Source organism: Coptis chinensis, chromosome 8, assembly GCF_015680905.1.
Source record: "Coptis chinensis isolate HL-2020 chromosome 8, ASM1568090v1, whole genome shotgun sequence".
Lineage (NCBI taxonomy): Eukaryota > Viridiplantae > Streptophyta > Magnoliopsida > Ranunculales > Ranunculaceae > Coptis > Coptis chinensis.
The window spans coordinates 95,880,660-95,886,319 of NC_141463.1; positions in this window are offsets into that span (position 1 = coordinate 95,880,660).

A 5,660-nucleotide genomic window follows, 5' to 3' on the forward strand; every position below is an offset into this window, starting at 1 on the left:
GAGCACACAGCTCTCTGAAGCTCTCTGGCTACATAGCCTCTACAATTCTTGTTACGTCGAGGGCCTATATTTCTAGGGTCGACCATACGAGAACGCTCTCCTCGAGCAAACGCTCTCCGGAGCTCACAGGCACCATAACCCATCCAGTTCCTGTCACATCAACGACCTATATTTCTAGGGTTGACTACTTAACAGGACGCATATTTCTAAGATCAAGATATTAGTTACACACAAACACACAGCAGCATGCATACACATCCAAAACAACGTTACATGACAATACGTCATCACAACTACGTCCACCGATCTGCTGGGATTACCCAGGAAATCCAGATCGATGATCATTACAAAAATTCAACAAGTCTTGAACTGCCACTTTCGTGGAAACCAGTTCGCCGAATGAAAATGTCGAACTGCTCAGGCAAGCCTGAAAACACAGCTCTATTGTTTGCTCTCGTATAAGAGAGAGAAATGTAAACTACAATCACAACTTCTTTTTACCAATGAGTCACGGGGGCGATCACCTTATCAATTCTCGAATGACGGTTTGCTTTCGTGGAAGCTGCGCTTAGTCGGTTAAAGATATCGGCCGACCTCGGCATCACGCGATCTCGGGCTTTTCTTCCTCGCCGCGCACTCGTTCTCCTCGGTAGCGTCATACTTTTCGTCAGGGCGGCATAGGCTTATACAGGCTTCGAAATACGCCTTCGGCTTTTTCCACCTTCACGCCGACATTTCTTCAAGATAGCGATCCAATACCGTCAATTCCTTTTCCAGCTCAACAATTACCAAGATAATCTAAGCGTTCTCTATACGATTACGTTACGGTACTTGGTGGACATCACTTCGATTTCTTCTTGTCCACCCCCACGCAGCTCGTGATCAACCCCAAACTCCACGCGCGGGTTACCACCGGCCGAGAACTGCCCTGCGGCCTTTCAGCTTATCATACCCTGCAAGAAACTGCATGAACATCATTAGAACACCAGCCTCCCCTGGAGGTCGGTACAACAGTTTAAGCTCTCAGGAACTCACCAAACAAGCGGCCATATCCATCGTCCCCAGTAGTGTCCCCATGTCCTCGTCCTCAACTTCTGCTTTATCTCCATCTAGCACAATCCCCTTCAGAACGCTAGTCGCTATGGGAGCCGAGTGGAAGCTACAGTCCGAGCGTTTCACCATCCGCTTCTTCCCCGTCTTTCCCAGGTAGTAGAATTCGCTCCCCACATCCTTACATGGCGGGGCCGAACTCTCACTGTGAATCGGGGCGACCTTTGCTTTTACTCGTTGCGCTTCGATCGGCGACATTATTTCATTCACCCTGGCCGGGGCGTGGCGACAAGACAATTCCGCCAGCAGGGCGACTATCTCTCCTTGCTCGCTTATGACCCTTCGTTTCTCCATCAGCAACCTTCCTCTTCCCTCGATCGCCATGAACATGAGGCTCAAACTCCATTTCCTCCATTGATAGAGGGGACGTTTCTCTCACAAACGCACGACATCTAGCCATCTTACCCTAGCAGCAAAGTTGCGACAGCAAAGTTAATACTTACTCTAGGTATTTCTCAAACTGAATAACACGCATAGAGAAGAAGCCACATACCTGATGAACAAGCGGCGACAGAAAAGCACAGTGCAAGAGCAGAGCAACGAGGAGGAAGGAAAGCTTTTGTTTAAACAATGACAAAGACTCTTGATGACGATAAAAGCGGTTTATATTCCTTAGGAAACGTCTTTTCCTAAGTCCCTCATTATCACCTTGAGACGCCAAACGCCATCTGCCCGCCATCATTATGTCCCTATGAACCGCTGTCTCCCCTACACGCGGTCACGACGCTAACGGAACAACTGCAGTTATTGGCGCATCAATCCAGAGTAATTCGACCTGATCTCGAGCCGGACTCCGCCGATGCGATGCTCACGCGGCAGGCCACACTTCGCAATCTCAAGCACTCCAACAACAGGACGCTCCCCCCATTTTACCAATCATAAGTAAGGAGGTCGTCACCACAATGGGCCTACCACGTTTCCATTCTAAGCCGCGGTCATCCTACATCACTATGAGTGGGCAGACGACTCAGACATACACACAACACAACTATTTACCATCGCATATAAACAAGGGAAGTTCTAGTTTAATAGCTTTATCAGATAGCCAGTCGATGCCGAAGTTGTCCGAGATTACTCAGAAATCCAACCCGCCCATTACACGAAGTTCGCCGCCACATTCGGCTACCCCGAATCAGCAAGAAACACCTACTTGTTCAGGATTACAGTACACAAACATAAGAAAGGCGAACTGCCCAGGTTACCCCAGGAAACCAGTTCTATTGTATCCACAAAGACATGTTTCGATAAGCGCACAAAGAACAAATTTTACAACTTCGTCATCCCCTACCACATTCACTACTCCTCCACGCCAAACGCTTCATCGACCTCAGCCTCTCCCGTCCACAATGATCGCTATGCCATCTTTTAAAATATTTGTCATTATTGTTTTGTTGTTATTTTGTGATGTTATTTTTTGTATAATAACTATGTTTTGAGGCCATGTTAAGGATATATTCAAAATATGTCGGTGCTTTATCATAGACACTAAAATTGTATGATTTGTAATAGGGAAATTAGTTTCTACAAATCACCTAATTTATAGTATTTTTTTTATTTGATCAAATATATAAGAATTGGAACACTAAAAGTGTTTGATTAAATAGGAAATTACCTTCTACAAATCACATATTTTCTAGTATTTTTATTTTATTTAATCAAATAGATAAAATTGGAAATACAATCAAACTCTCCAAATATAAGAATTGGAAATATACTCAAACCTTCCAAAGAGATCCCATGTAATGGGATTGTAGGATAGAAAATACAATAGGTCTCTCGCTTTAGTATATAGATAGTAGATTGCTTTAGATATATCTACTTATATTTGCATATCAAACAAGGGAGGGGTTCTAGGGATATTTTATATTTTAACATGTAAACAAACTCAAAATCGTTAGGGCATTTATAAGTTTTGAATTAGGCTAATTTTTGTTGATATGATCTCCCTAACTATTCTAAACATTCTCACAAATAATAAAAAATCCAAAAAATTCAAAACTTGTTTAATGTAGCTAACAATTTACAAAATTTGGCTAATTGTAGACCGCTCATTTTCACCATTGTTGATACTGTGATTTAGCAAGTTTATAATATATATATATTTTTAAAAATATTTGTGACAATGTTTAAAATAGTTAGAAAATCATATCCACAGAAAATTAGCCTAATCCAAAACTTATAAATGCCCTAACAATTTTGAGTTTGTTTAAGTGTTAAGATAAGATATGTACCTTGAACCCTCCCATCAAAACAATGTAAAATGTCCCCAAAGATGGGGATATATCACCATACATATCAAGAAATTGAGTATCGATAAACACTCATATCCTCGATATTTTGTACTATGGTTTGAAGTTTGAACCGCCCCATCAAGTTATGAACTCGGGTGAACTGGTCAACTCGGTTGTTCAAATGTTAAAAACGGTTTAACTTTTGGAGTTTTCAATTAACCGGGCCGTGGTTGATTCAACCAAATACTTCCTTTAGTTGCCTCAATTATAATTGAGCCATTATAATTACAGGTTATAATCATATCGCTAAATCTAATACGTGTCAGTGCTGGCTGTACCAAAACTAATGGCGCTACATTTTTCTCTAACAAAGTGGTCTCGGTTTTATTCAAAACTAGTGGTCTAAAGATCCCGCCAAAAACCATTTGACTTTGACCCATATCCGTCAAAAGGTTGACTTAAATTTAGTCAAATTTCCATCGGTTCGACTTGATACTCAAATTTCATAGGTCATATCGTCAATGCAAATTTCAAAATTTTATGTAAAGAGGGAAACCAAAGCAACCTAAAATTTGGCTTAAATTTGGAAACCAAAAATCCCGCCTATCATTATTTTGAATCCTTTTGAAACCTCAATATCCCCTCGGCCAATCGCCATATATATATATATATATATATATATATATATATATATATATATATATATATATATATATATATATTTTTTTGATTGGTAAGCCTCGCTTTTTTAAATGAGATCAAGAACTCTTTGATGTCGTATGGGGTTCGAGCCCCCTGCACCGCTATCATCACCAAAGGTTTTACCGACTTTGCTAGTCGGCACCGCTTAATCGCTCATATATGAGGAAACAAAACCTCCCTTTTCTCCTCTCTCCCTCAATCGGGCTAGTACACACTATTTTTTAACTTCTTTTGGCGTTATGACATTCTAAACTAGCTAGGGTAAGTAGAATACTCCACTCATCTCTCCATTAATTGTTAACAAATTGTTTTTCATCTCATTCTTAATTTATGGTTTTTCATTTCTGTTGCTTTGATTTTGCTTGCATTGATTCTGCTTTGATTTTCTTGCTTCAAAGGTATGTTTTACGAGGATGTTTTATATTTTGTTAGTTATTGATGTGAATTTAATATATCGATACTATTCCGGTTTTGCTTGGTTTGAAGATACTTTATTTTTATCTTATTTGTTTGAAATTAGTATCTTCATACTGTTATAATTTTGGTTGGTTCAAGGGTGTTTACTTCACAATGATTTTATTTCGCTTGAAATTATGGGGGTGTTTCAATTTCCGCATAAACTCTAAAAAATAATAGAGCGAAAAAAAAAGTCTTGTTTCTTGAGTAAATTGGACGATTTTCAAGTGAGCGACGGAATCCATCTAGGCTGGGGTGTTACGGACAAAAGGGAGTTTGGTTGGTTTCTGTCTGTCCTCAAGCGTCCCACTTTGGAGCATTGGTAATGGAACGGACCTATTCACTCACAAGAACGAGGCCTCAAGATAGTAGAACCAAATACTTATTCACTTGCAACCCATGGTAAAGAAAATGTACAAAGAGATTTAGCCATATATTAAGAAGTAGCGCGAGATGTATCGTATGCTTGAGATGTGAGGGCCTTTGATCAAGACTTTGTATGATGCAATACACACGCACTCTCCTGTGGATGAGTGGTCGAGATGTGAGAGCCGCACCATACATCATCTCAAGCGACAAGATACTTATTCACTTGCAACCCATGGTAAAGAAAATGTACAGTAGATTTAGCCATATTAAAATGTGTCAGGTATTTAAGTTAGTTAAAATTCACCATCTGACCAAATCATGTCATATACATTCTACATATATGGTACAAAGGTTTAAATTCCATGAAAACTAGATAAATTTGTCCAAAGTATACATAGCAAAATAAATATGCAACCCAAGATAGGGTACTACCAAAAATATCTACAATATTTAGCCAATAATTAAAAACGCGCTATATATATGCAGGACGAGTCCGATGCGACTAGGACTACTTCACTTGGTCATCTATGTTTGCTTAGTGTGTTTACACTTAGGTGTTCATTCTGCGGTCCCACCATACTAGCTTTCGTGAATTAGAGTAGGACTACATTAAATATTTCGGGTCGTATAATTTTGTTGTTGTTCATCATGTATTTTGGACAATTTGTAGTTTCTTTAAGTTTGTTATATATATTAACTTGTAGGTAAATGGCACCACACGATGAAGCAGTGGTGTTTAGTTTTGTTACAAAGCTAAGACTTGTGTTATCTTTTGTGTTGTGGGTGGCAACT